General features: G+C 35.2%; 1 protein-coding gene and 1 non-coding gene across 2 annotated transcripts in view; one reads left to right on the top strand and one right to left on the bottom strand.

Annotated features, from left to right (window-relative positions):
* LOC130839599 (EF-hand calcium-binding domain-containing protein 13-like) overlaps positions 1 to 14,459 on the top strand; it is a 171,078-nt gene that overhangs the window by 22,392 nt on the left and 134,227 nt on the right. The window lies entirely within an intron of this gene.
* LOC130841168 (U6 spliceosomal RNA) lies at positions 8,310 to 8,413 on the bottom strand. The gene has a single exon (XR_009050203.1). It is a non-coding gene; the product is annotated as a U6 spliceosomal RNA (small nuclear RNA).

The raw sequence follows: 14,459 nt of genomic DNA, 5'->3' as shown, positions 1-14,459 counted from the left end.
TTGCTCCATTGCCTAGACGGAGCATTAGCGCTGGCCCTAAGCAGCTTCCCAGGTATTCTGGTCAGCCTTTCTGGACAGGCAGGGCCACATATCAGGTGTCTTTAGTGTCCAAGTGGATGACTCATTTAATACTCTAGACGCACCCTTTTGAAAACCAATTATTTTACATCCATTTCTCTCACCAAACTTGATGTCCACAATTTGAACATTGTTATAATGTAGAAATCTCTTTAATGTCTTGTTCTGTTGTTCACAATCTCTTATACTTGCAGTTCTTTTTATTTACAATTTTATTTCATTGACCTTCTCATTTGGTGCCCCTGTGAGTATGTGATTTCCAACCTCAGCTGCCCTTAACACCAGTTGGCATTCCCTTTATGTTTTGATCAGATCCCTCTCCTATTTCTTTTTGTGCCTATTTCAAACCTTCATTACTCTCCTCAAATCCTCAATCCTATCACCTAGTCCTTCAACTCTTAAGAGATGACATTCGTTTTTCATGGAGTTAAGAAAGGCTGTTTCGCAGAATCTTCCTGAATTCCTTGCCTATAAACAACATCCACATCCTTTCCTATTGTCTCATTGGAAACGATTCCCTTTCACAAGACTAATTCCTGCATTTCTCTTTTCTTCAGTTTGATTTTCTTCTGCTTCCTCAGGGACTATGCTTTGTCAGCTTTATCCTCTTTCAGAGAAGCTTCTTGAAAGACCTGTTTTCATTAGTTATTTTATTTATTTACTTTCTACTTCGCTGAAATCTGGTTTCCACCCCCAATACTCTATTAAAACTCCTATTATTAGCGGAAGACCTAAACAGACATTTCTCCAAAGAAGACGTACAGATGGCCAACAAACACATGAAAGGATGCTCAGCATCACTAATCATTCGAGAAATGCAAGTCACAGGCACAGTGAGGTATCACCTCACACCGAACAGAATGGCCATCATCAAAACATCTAGAAACAACAAATGTTGGAGAGGGTGTGGAGAAAAGGGAACTCTCCTGCACTGTTGGTGGGTCTAGCCACTATGGAAAACAGTTTGGAAGTTCCTTAAAAAAACTACAAATGGAACTACCATATGATCCAGTAATCCCACTACTGGGCATATACCCTGAGGAAACCATAATCCAAAAAGAAACATGTACCACTATGTTCATTGCAGCACTATTTACAATAGCCAGGATGTGGAAGCAACCTAAATGCCCATCAACAGATGAATGGATAAAGAAGATGTGGCACAGATATACAATGGAATGTTACTCAGCCATAAAAAGGAATGAAATGGAACTCCATGTAATGAGGTGGATAGACCTAGAGTCATACAGAGCAAAGTAAGCCAGAAAGAGAAAACCAAATATTGTGTGCTAACTCATATATACGGAATCTTAAAAAAAAAAAAAAAAAGGTACTGATGAACCCAGTGACAGGGCAAGAATAAGGATGCAGATGCAGAGAATGGACTGGATCACACTGGGTTGGGGGGGCGGGGTGCGAAAGGGAAGCTGGGATGAAGTGAGAGAGTAGCACTACCAACTGTAAAATAGATAGCTCGTGGGAAGTTGCTGTATAACAAAGGGAGATCAACTCGATGATGGGGGATGCCTTAGAGGGCCAGGACAGGGAGGGTGGGAGGGAGACGCGGGAGGGAGAGGATATGGGGATATATGTATAAATACAGCTGATTCACTTTGGTGTACCTCAAAAGCTGGTACAAGAGTGTAAGGCAATTATATTCCAATAAAGAGCTTAAAAAAAACCCCTCCTATTATTAGAGTCATTATTATCAATTTTTTAAGTCTTTCTCTGGTATTAATCACTGTCATCTATTGCCTCTTTTTCTGAAAACGAGGTGAGTTAAATCCAAAATTTAGTTCAACAGACATTTTTTGAGAATATGTTCTGAATTAGATGCTGGAACTTGAAGAATGAAAAATCTTGCTCTCTATGAACTGTTTAGTGAGGGATATTGACATGCAAACAGTCGAAATACCAAGAGCTCTGATTGAGATACACACAAGTGATAAGGAAGCAAAAAGTTGTGGAAGCCTTTGCTTATGTGAACCTTGCATGAGTTTTCTGACAGTTTCTGAGAGTTCTTTAGAAACTTGTAGACTTAGAGGTCAGCAGCTCCAGACATACCTACAAAAATAACAAAACTGACGTTAAAGCAGAGAATTGGAACAAAAAGATTGGCTCCTCTTTCTTCTTTTGGTGATTGTCCCCCCCCGCCCCCACCCCAGCTTGGGAGAGAGTGGGGGGAATACGGATAATTATTCCCTTGAATTAATTGTTTTTTTTAATGTGTGTTCAGCACTTCAGAAAGCCTGTAAAATTTTTAGTAGAATTCGAGGTGGTGAGGTTTATGTGAATGATCTGCCAGTGACCCATCACATCTTGAAGATCTCTATCAGTGACTCAGAAATGTCAAAGGCACTGAAGACTATTGATATCGATGGTAAGTTTTTATGTTTCCATTATTAGTTTAAGAGTCTACAATCATGGACATAAGTTATGTTGGTCAGATTAATTACAAATTATAGAAAAGCTAAGTTTTAAAATGTTATAAAAACATTTTTGCACATTTACAATAATGATAGCAAAAATTGGGCCTCAGGTACACATAACTGGATTGATTGATTACCAGATTGGATTATGACATGCTCTCATCAGCATTTGGTATTTTTAGAGTTTTAATTTTTTTGCTGCTTGCCTTAGTATGAAATGGTATGGGATAGGGAAAATTTCTAAAGGCAAAAAAATTTTGAGATTAATGTGTTTGATGTATTTAACTATATTAAAATTAAGAATGTTTATTTATCAAAAGACACCTGAAAGTAAAAAGATAAGTTACAAACTTGAGCTATTTGTACTTTACACAATTGACAAAGGATTAGTTTTCAGAATATCTAAAGAATTCATACAAATCATTAACAAATAATGGAATAGAAAACTGGGCAAGACGTATGGACAAGTATTTCACATAAAATATAACACATATAGCCAGTAATTATAGAGAAATATGTTCAATATCACTAGTGTCCAATGAAATGCAAATGAAAACCCTAATAATTACATTTTAAGTACCTAGAAAAAAGATATTTTTTGCAGGCAGTGTTTGATACTTTAATCAAAGAAGTAAATAATAGAGAACACATTACATTTAGAGACGATTCCAACCTTGTTGAAAAGAGGAGACAAATTTAGAATAAAAATGATATTAATAAGTTGAAGGAAGTCAGAAATTGAATCAAGTAAATTTAGTACACAAAAGGTTGAAAGTATTAAGCTGCTGAAATATATGATGTGGATTTATCATTATAAAAAAAAAAACCTTGTAGAATGGCCGGAAAGCACATGAAAAGATGTTCAGTATCACTGCTTATCAGAGAAATGCAAATCAAAATTGCAATGAGGTGTCACTTCATATCGGTCAGAATGGCCATCATCAAGAAGTCCACAAACAATAGGGGCTTCCTAGGTGGTCTAGTGGGTAAGACTGCATGCTCTCAATGCGGGGGGCCTGGGTCGATCCCTGGTTGGGAAACTAGATCCTGCATGCATGCTGCAACTAAGAGTTCACATACCACAACTAAAAAGTCCGTGTGCTGCAACTAAAAAAAGATCTTGCATGCCGCAGCAAAGAACCTGTGTGCCACAACTAAGACCCGGTGCAGCCAAAAAAAAAAAAAAAAAGTCCACAAATAATAAATGCTAGAGAGAGTGTGGAGAAAAGGGAACCCTCCTGTACTGTTGGTGGGAACGTAAATTGGTACAACCACTATGGACAACGTGGAGGTTCCTTTGAAAACTAAAAATAGAATTACCATATGATCCAGCAATCCCACTGCTGAGCATATATCCAGAGAAAATCATAATCTGAAAAGAAATGTGCACTCCAGTGTTCATTGCAGCACTATTTACAAAAGCCAAGACATAGAAGCAACCTAAATGTCCATTGACAGAGGAGTGGATAAAGAAGATGTAGTGTATGTGTACACACACACACACACACACACACACACACACACACACACACACACACACACACTCTGGAATATTACTCACCCATAAAAAAGAATGAAATAATGCCATTTGCAGCAACATGGTTGGACCTAGAGATTATCATACTAAGTGAAGTAAGTCAGACAGAGAAAGATGAATATCATATGATATCACTGATATGTGGAATCTAATTTTAAAAAATGATGCAAATGAACTTATTTACAAAACAAAAACAGACTTACGGATATTGAAAAAAAATCTATGGTTACCAAAGGGGAAATGTGGTGGTAGAGGGAAGGGATAAATCAGGAACTTGGGATGAACATACACACACTACTATATGTAAGATAGATAGATAACCAATAAGGACATACTGTATAGCACAGGGAACTCTACTCAATATTCTGTGATGATAACCTATAAAAGAAAAGAATCTAAAAAAGAATGAATATATGTATATGTATAACTGAATCACTTTTCTGTACACCTGAAACTAACACAACTTTGTAAATCAACTGTACTCCAGTAAACTTAAAATATAAAAAAAGACGTGTAGATGGAAAATTCTATAAGTCAAAATGGACCACCAATAAAATATAACTAAATCTAGTAGTAACTGACAAGTTGCACTAGTGTGCATACATTCATCTGTCCCTTTATCAAAGTCACCTCAACATTTTTGAGCATCTCTGATATGACAGATTTCTGAGGGTTAAAAATAAATTAATATATATAAACCTCACTTTTAGAAAGCTTAAGAAGGAACTCTATTTTTTCCTGCCTTTTGTTTATCTATGTAAGTTTCTCGACAAATGGTTATTTGTAGGTTTATATCAAAATAATTCTCCAAAGTGGAAGTAACTATTCTCTGAAAGCACAGAAAAATATGAAGGCGAAAGTCAAAATCATGTGTAATTCCACTACCCAGAGCCAAACTTTGGTGTTTATATATACATATATATTATATACTTTTTCTAGGATTTTTCCATACATACACATATAAGTGTGTGTATATGTGTGTGTATGTGTTTATAACTGTGGTGTGTACACATGCATGAACACATGATTTAAAAAAAAATTATGGATTCATATGGATACAGTTTTGTTACCTTTTTCTATTAATGTTATATGATAGTCAAGTCTTTGTGTAAATAAATATAGATACACACTGCCTTTTTAAATGGCTGTGAGTTATTCTATGGAACAGATTAAAAAACAAATTCAAAAACAAATTGGTGGGACTTCCCTGGTGGCACAGTGGTTGAGTATCTGCCTGCCAATGCAGGGAATACAGGTTTGATCCCTCGTCTGGGAAGAACCTACATGCCGCGGAGCAACTAAGTCCGTGTGCCACAGCTACTGAGCCTGCACTCTAGAGCCCATGAGCCCATGTGCCACGACTGCTGAAGCCTGCGTGCCTAGGGCCTGTGCTCTCCAACCAATAAAAGTCACCACAATGAGAAAACGCCCGCGCACCACAACGAAGAGTAGTCCAGCTTGGTGCAACTAGGGAAAGCCTGTGTGCAGCAACAAAGACCCAATGCAGCCTAAATAAATAAATAAATAAGCAAAACAAATTAAAAAAAAGCATGTAACAAATAACCTGTGTAAATATAGGTTACTTCTAATATTTTTGCTATTATAAACAGTGTTCTCGCTCTCTTTTTGTCTCTCATCAGACAAAGATAACTAAAGTTGAAATTGCGAGGTCAAAAAGTGGGAACTTTTTAAGGCTTTTCATACTGTTATTTGAAAATCAAAGCAATAACTCTTTAGAATTTTATATATTCAAGACTTCAGATAGTGTTTCTTCTCATCACTTGGATTTACTGTTGAGCAAAGTGAAGAATGGAAAGGGGAAGGGTCTACTCCAAAGCCATACAACCAATTTTGGATGACATATGTTAGTTTAACCTTTTATTCATTAATTGTTACATTGAAAATAATGTATCCTTACATTGAACATCTTGATAATAAATGTAAGTACAAGAAAAAGTATAATAACTGAACATAGAACATGTCCTATAGAGAAGGTTTTTTAAAATTTAGTCTTTTAAGGTTACAGAAGTTCATAAATTACAAAATGAAAATTATCTATTCACCCCAGTCTTTCTCTATAATCCCCAGTGGTAAACACTGTTAATAATTTGTTGGGTATCCTTCATGGCCTTTGGTTTTATATATATATAAAATACATTGGGTTGGCCAAAAAGTTCAATCGGGTTCTTCTGTAAGATCTCATGGAAAACCCAAACAAACTTTTTGGCCAACCCAAACACACACACACACACACACACACACACACACACACACACACACACACACACACACAATATGTGTATTTTAAATTGGTCTCATACTGGTTACTGGTGAAGTTGCCTTTAAAATTTTTGCTATTACAATAGTGCTACAAAGAACATCCTTGCACGTCAATTCTTGCACATTTGTGTAAATATTTCTATAAGATAGTTTTTTAGAAATGAAAAAGCTGGGTCAAAGAATATGCACATATCCATAGGAAAATGGTTTATGTTAAATGCTATTTTTTTCAGCTTTATTGAGATATAATTGACAAATAAAAATTGTATATGTTTATGGTTACAACTTGATTTGATATATGTATGTATTGTGAACTGATTACCACAATCAAGCTGAATAACACATGCGTCGCCTCATATCTTCCCCGCCCCTTTTTTGCGGTGAGAACACTTAAGATCCACTCTTAGCAAGTTTCAAGTATACAACACATTATTATTAATTATAGTCACCATGTTGTACATTAGATTACTAGAATTTGTTCATCTTATATCTAAAGTTTGTATGCTTTGACCAGCATCTCCCCCTTTCCTCCAACCCCTAGCCCTTGACAACCATCACTCTACTCTCTGCTTTTATCAGTTCAACTTTTTTAGATTCTACATATAAGTGAGATCATACAGTATATGTCTTTTCTGTGTCTGGCTTATTTCACTTAGTGTATTGTCCTTCAGATTCATCCAAGTTGTTGCAAATGGCAGAATTTCCCTTTTTTTTAATGACTGAATAATGTTCCATTGTGTATGTATGTTTATGTGTGTGTGTGTCTGTGTGTGTGTGTATTTTATCACATTTTCTTTATTAGTTCATCCATCAACAGGCACTTAGGTTGTTTCCATATCTTGGCTATTGTGAATAATTCTGCAATGAACATGGTAATGCAAATATCTCTTTAAGATCATGCTTTTATTTCCTTTTTTATACCCAGAAGTGGGATTGCTAGATGATACCATAGTTCTCTTTTTATTTTTTTGAGGAACCTCTATACTGTTTTCTATAATGGATGTACCAATGGATTTTAAAATTATTTGCATATTTTATAACATTATTGAGGTAAAATTGACGTACAATAAGCTGCATGGATTTAAAGTGTACAATTTGATAAATTTTGACATGTATACACTTATGAAGCCACAATACCTCTCTTACCCCTTTGTAAGTCCTACTCCCTCTCCACAGCCTCCATCACCACTCCCAAGCAAATACTAATCTTCTCTGTCATGTAGATTAGTTTGGATTTTATCGGGGTCATGCAGTAAGTCCTCCTTTTTTTGATCTGCTTTCTTTCACTCAGCTAATTATATTGAGATTCACCCATGCTTTTGTGTGTATCAAAAGTTCATTCCTTTTTATTGCTGAATAATATTCCATTATATGACTATACCATAATTTGTTTATCCATTCACTAATTGATGGACATTTGGATAGTTTCCAGTTTTTGGCTATTACAAGTAAAGCTGATGTAAAGATTCATTTGTATGTGTTTGTGTGGTCTAATGCTTTCATTTGTCTTGGGTAAATACGTACACAGTGGTAGAATAATTGGGTCATATGGTAGGTATATATTTAATTTTTTAGGAACCTATTAAACTGTGTTTGCAAAGCAGGTGAACCATTTTACATCGCCATAAGCAATATATGAGAGTTCCAGTTGCTCCTCATTCTTGCCAATCCTGAAATTGGTCAGCCTTTAAAAATTGTAGTCATTCTAATAGAGGTATGGTATTATCTCACACTGTGATTTTAATTTGCATTTCTGGAAGGATCAAATTATGTTAAACGTTTTTATGTGCTTATTTGCTATCTGCTTATCTCCTTCCCATGAAAAATTTGTGTTCTTATTATTGTATTTTGAAAGTTACTTATATATTCTGAATACAAGTCTTTTATCGGACATGTGATTAGCAAATATTTTCTTCTAGTATATGGCTTGTCTTTTCATTCTTTTAAAACTGTTTTTTGAAGAGCGTAAGTTAATACTTTTTTTTTTTAATGTGGAATGCTTCACAGATTTGTGTGTCATCCTTGCACAGGGGCCATGCTAATCTTCTCTGTATCATTCCAATTTTTAGTATATATGCTGCTGAAGCAAGTACATAAGTTTATACTTTTGATGAAATCTAGTCTACAATTTTTTTATTCATGGATTGCACTCGATCTTTTATCTAAAGGAGTTTTACCTAACCCAATGTCACATAAAAGTCAGAAAACAAGTCAAAGTTGTTCACTGAAATTTGTGCAGACATTTCATTGCTTTTTTAAAAAATTAATTTAATTAATTAATTTAGTCTGTGTTATGTCTTTGTTGCTGTGTGTGGGCTTTCTCTATTTGCTGGGAGCAGGGGCTACTCTTCATTGTGGTGCTCAGGCTCCTCATTGTGGTGGCTTCTCTTGTGGAGCATGGGCTCTAGGTGTGTGGGCTTCACTAGTTGCTTAGCGCGGGCTCAGTAGTTGTGGCTTGCGCATTTCATTGTTTTTGAAGGAAAGGAGAAACCACTTTCAAGTTGTCACACTGAAAAATAATTTTTGAGGCAGACAACTTAACAAACCTCCCAATATTGGAGAAAGTGCTTCTGTTGTTTGGAAATGAGAACAGCCAAGCCTTGTCAATTTCTCTGCAGGTAGAAGCCTGTAGACCACTGGAAGCACTGAAGTGTTCTAAAGGTTGTCTTCTCAGATGACAATAAATTGAAATGTGAATTTATAACAATTTTCTTCTGGACATAGATAACATTGATGTAAATCCTTTCAAAGTCGACCTCATTTACTTAAATACAGAGGAAAATGACTTTGTAGATATTTAACTCGAATTTTGAAAAATTCACATTCCTTAACATAGATCTATACTTGTCTAGAAAATGAGATTTAAGAACCCTGATTCTGTGGTTTGGTACAATATGTAAGTCTGAATTTTCAGCTCTAGCTGCTATCAGAGATGGCCTGTGAAATATCATTCAAAAACCCACTACATAATTTCAACTTATTTAAGCCAGACAAAAATTCTTACTGAAATTTTCATTTCTACAATTCAGATACTATTCTTTTAAGAAATAGCCATTTCTTTTTGCATGAAAATTGAGGTGATTTTTTGGGCGAGGATTACTTTGCTATTGTGCAATATTGTATACAGTTGTTCTGATGCACTGTGTGTGTGTGTGTGTGTGTGTGTGTGTGTGTGTGTGTGTGTCATGAGAGAGAGAGAGGGAAAGACAGAGAGAGAGAAAGGTGGAATGGTGTGAGGCAAAGCTTTCATTAGAATCTCAGCAAAATTCATAATCTACCCCCAAACTGCAGGTATAGAGGGTTTTTCTAGAACATGATGAAATCAGTCCTATCCTTTGAAGATAAAACCACTGTGTATGTAAAATTGGCATGTTGCATGTATTTTTTTTGCACCTAATTACAAATATAAAAATTAAAGCGTTGAACAAAGAGAAGTGTAGTATCTCCAGTATATTTTCTGGTAAGTTTTCTTTTTACATTCTATGTTTAATGTTAATGTTGACTGCTCTTGTGTATAGACTGTGGTATTCTAATATCAGTTAATTCTAGTCACATTTTTAGTTTGCACTTTTATCTTATATTCTTAATGAGTTTGCTGATAAATTTGCTAATGGAGTTTTTTTTCTTTCTGTTCCTGAATCATTATTATAGTCAATGGAATGCTGGATTTTTCAGATTACCTTAAGGCTGTGAATAAAATTTGTTATTTGGTCTCTCAGGATCCAGGTAAAAAGATGTTTCTTTAAAATGATAAATGGAATGATTTTGATAGTAATTGATTTTAGGGTGGGGTGGTTACATGAATTTATGCTTTTTCAGATCTCTTAACTCCTTTTTGCCCCAGTAGTCCAGGTTGAGGAAAATTAGACATGAATTATTCTATAAAAAGCACTCAAAAACCTGGATCACTGCCATGGTATCTTAATTTTCTATCTCCAATCTCCACTTTTTTCCTGTACATAACTGCTAGACCAATTTTCTTAAAGCAAAATTTTTGTTATGTCATTATCTCAAAAATTTAGCTGCTCTTCTTCGCCCAAACTCTTATGCTTGACATCCTCACTTCTTCATAATTTTGCTTGCTGCTCCTCCTTTCTCCATAAATCTTTCCCAGGCAAGAACCCCATGCTCCACTGAATCATAAATCTCCATATATGCCAATTTCATTCTTACTTCCGTACCTTTGTTCATGTTTTTTTTTTCTTTATTGAAGACTCACATATGATTTCTTCTCTACCCTTAACAGTACTTTTTTCACTGTCTAGAATCCGCTTGAATTTCTGCCTAAAAAATTTCAGATACTGAAGGATCTCCTAGTAACTTTTAGTTTACACTACATATAAATTGTAAAAAAAGTGGTTGGAAGGACTATTCATGTTAATGATAGAAATAGTGCTTCCAAAAGTCTGAGATCTCTAGTGTTCGTGATCTAATTTTAGCAGTTCCTTGGTTTTTGCATTAGGCAAGATCAAGTTCCTATGTTCAGTCCTTGGGATTACATGTATTTATTGTCAACCAAACTGTATTTTCTTAGAATCAAGGATATATGAATGTGATAGTCAATATTCCTGAATAAGCAAATAAGAGGCAAGAAAAACTCTTTAATGTTTATTTATTCATTAATGTAATAAATGTTATTAAATGCCTACCATATGCAGCAATGAACAATATAGATATGATGCTTGGTTTGCTTTTCCTCTTTTAATTCCTTATACCTACTTGGCATTTTGATTAACTCCTATGACATTGGGATTTTCCTTTATCTACTTGGTTTTTGACTTACAGCTTTTTCCTGACTAGATTTATATGTGCTTGGACTCCTAAGTACTGCCTATTTGTTGAACCGCCATTTAGAATAGTGTATTTTCTCTCTCATATTCCTTGGTTTTTTAGGTCCTGGTTTCCTATTTTGACCTTATTTCTGTTTATGGCCATATGTTCTAAGACCAACCAGAAAGTCCCAGGTTTCTTTTTTTTCCTTTTAAAGCAACACACATAATTCTTGAATGTGTTATTTTTATAAGACATTGAAGCAATATTTAAGTGTATAAAGATGTGAAAGACACTCTTTAATTCCTCCTAGATTTTTATAGCTCAATGTCGACCTTAGAATCCCTTTTAAATGCAGTTGTGAATATATATATATGTTTTATAAGATGAAATAAGTTACCAGTTTTTAGACAGAGAACCTAGATCTCACAGAGGCTAGTGAAAAGACCAAGCATACAGTTAGGAATCAAGAGACCCTCCAAAAAAGGGAAAAACAGAGATATCTTCTACTTAAAGAGAAAAGGATGGTGCTATATTCATTACTTTCTACTATGATTTTTTAAAAGTAAATAATATGTCTTGGAAAGTTTTCCATGTCAGTAGATAGAGGTCAGCCTTTCTAATAGCTACATGGTATCTGAAAAATGTAGATATACTATAATTGATTTAATCCCATATTGTTGAATATTTAATTGGTTTTAATTATCTTACTAAGCAATTCCACAATGATTGTGACTTTCATATTCTTATATTATATATACTTGATGTTATTTTATATTTATATGTGTGCATGTGTCTTTATCATACGTTTGTAAGGCAAAATGAGTTATAAATTATTAGGCAGAGTAGAAACAGTGTGTGCATTGGGATATGCCTTCCACACATAGTCAGATTGTTTTTTTTCAACTCTGCCTTAGCCTTCACTTCCTTCTTATGTATATCCTCAAAGTAAGACAGTGGTGAGAGTTTAGGACCTTCTCAAGTCTTTCCTGAGCATCTGTACAGCCTGGCCCTTTGTGTGTGGCTATCTAGATTCCCAGGAATATGTTGGAGATGTTCAAAGCCCCCTATGGAAATTTCATTTCCCAGATTTTCCTTTTAAGCTTGTTTGTTAGCCTATTGTTTGCCCTGTTATCCACCACCTCTGGCAATTATAATGTTAAACAAATGTCTCTGATTGATTTTGATGAATTCTCCCAGGGAAAAGGCTGTTTGCACTGGGTAAGCTCTGAGTCAGGTCATATAAGAACAGCTTTGCAAGCAGGGTCTTCCAGGGAACCACCAGACAGGTCTAATAATAACAGTTCTCAGAGAATGGGGCTTTGAAGAAGTTCCAGCCTCATTCTTCTCCATTGGATTTCAGGCTATGGTTTTCATTGTGATTTAGGCTCTTGGTTTTCAAGGGTCCTGGAAGCTCCTGGGATAGGGAGGTGGGAATATGGCAAGTTAAAATGCCACAAAGCTCAGTGTTTTTAAGGAGATTCAGCCATTTTTCTTGAAAAAACATTGCTTGTAAGCCTTTGGTTGATTTCCAGAGTTTTGAAAAAAGTTGATTTTGACAGTTTTTGCCAGTGTTCTCATTGTTTTATAGAGGAGCGGATTCTCAGAGGTCCTTCCTCTGCTACTTTTGCTCACTTGATTAATAACTACTAGTTGAATGAATAAATAGTGGCCAGTTCTTCCTCCTTATCTGAGGACTTGTGGATCATTGTGGTTACTATATCCTGAGTTCCAAGAAAATCGAGTCTGACTATAAAGTAATTTGCACTCTGAAATTAATTATTTGAATTGTGTTTCCTTATCAAAGTAAATTAAGGGATACAGTGGTCTGAGGAACACTTAAATATAGCATTTGGACACAGATATATTTTTAGATTTTAAGGAAGACTTCTTTTGGGGGAAAATTCTCTTCATTATTATGAATATTTTCTTTTAATCATGTTCTTCCCAGTTCATTTTTGATAAGAAGGACAGTTAGCATAAGAATATGAAGTTTCTATGGTTAAATAGGAGATCTTTTTTTTTAAGCTCTTTATTGGGATATAATTGCTTTACACTCTTGTACCAGCTTCTGAGGTATACCAAAGTGAATCAGCTGTATTTATACACATATCCCCATACCGCCTCCCTCCCATGACTCCCCCTCCCCACCCTGTCCCGGCCCTCTAAGTCATCACCCATCATCGAGGTGATCTCCCTTTGCTATACAGAAACTTCCCACTAGCTATCTATTTTACAATTGGTAGTATATATATGTCTGTGTTACTCTCTCACTTCATCCCAGCTTCCCCTTTGCATCCCGCCCCCTCCAACCCCATGTACTCCAGTCCATTCTCTGCATCTGCATCCTTATTCGTGTCCTGGCACTGGGTTCATCAGTACCATTAGGAGATCTCTTAGTAATGGTTAAAGCATTGCCAAATTCTTTGTGGTGTATTAAAAATCTGAAGAGAAATTTTGTACCTATACCATTCTTTTCTTTTATAGTATCTTTCCTAAGTTACATTTTAAAGTAATTAATAACTTCCCCAAAGTTTGGATTAAGCTGCCTTGCTATTGTAGATTATACAACTGGTGAGAAATTGTTATAGCTAAAAGTTTTAACTAAGAGGTGAGTATAGTATAATGATTAAGAGCAAACATTCTGGAATTGATTAGAATTCTGGCTTTTCCATTTGCTAGCTGTGTAATCAAAAGGAACTTTCTAGTAGATAATTTGAACAGACTGATCACTAGAAGTGAAATAGAATCTGTAGTTAAAAAACAAAAAAACACTCCTCACAAACAAAAGTCTAGGACCAGATGGCTTCACAGCAGGATTATACTAAACATACAAAGAAGAACTTATACATTTCTTCTCAAACTCTTCCAAAAGATTGAAGAGGAGGGAACATTCCCAAAGACATTCTATGAAGCCACCATTACCCTGATATCAAAACCAAAGATACCACTAAAAAGGAAAATTACAGGCCAATATGTTTGATGAATATAGATACAAAAATTCTCAACAAAATATTAGCAAACTGAATCCAGCAACACATAAAAAAGATCATACACCAAGACCAAGTGGATTCATCCTAAGTTCATGAGGATGGTTCAACATACGTAGATCAATCAATGTAGTAAACCACATTAACAAAATAGAAGTCAAAAATCACATGATCATCTCAATAGATGCAGAAAAAGCATCTGACAAAATTCAACATCCATTCATGATAAAAACGCTTACCAAAGTGGATACATGGGGAACATATCTTAACATAATAAAAGCTATTTGTGGCAAACCTATAGCCAATATAATACTCAATGGTGAAATGCTGAAAGCCTTCCTACTAAAATCTGGAACAAGACAGGCTGCCCGCTCT

Source organism: Hippopotamus amphibius, chromosome 17, assembly GCF_030028045.1.
Source record: "Hippopotamus amphibius kiboko isolate mHipAmp2 chromosome 17, mHipAmp2.hap2, whole genome shotgun sequence".
In the NCBI taxonomy this organism is placed as follows: domain Eukaryota; kingdom Metazoa; phylum Chordata; class Mammalia; order Artiodactyla; family Hippopotamidae; genus Hippopotamus; species Hippopotamus amphibius.
Note: the sequence above shows the minus strand (reverse complement) of the source record. Positions and strands in the feature narration are given on the sequence as shown.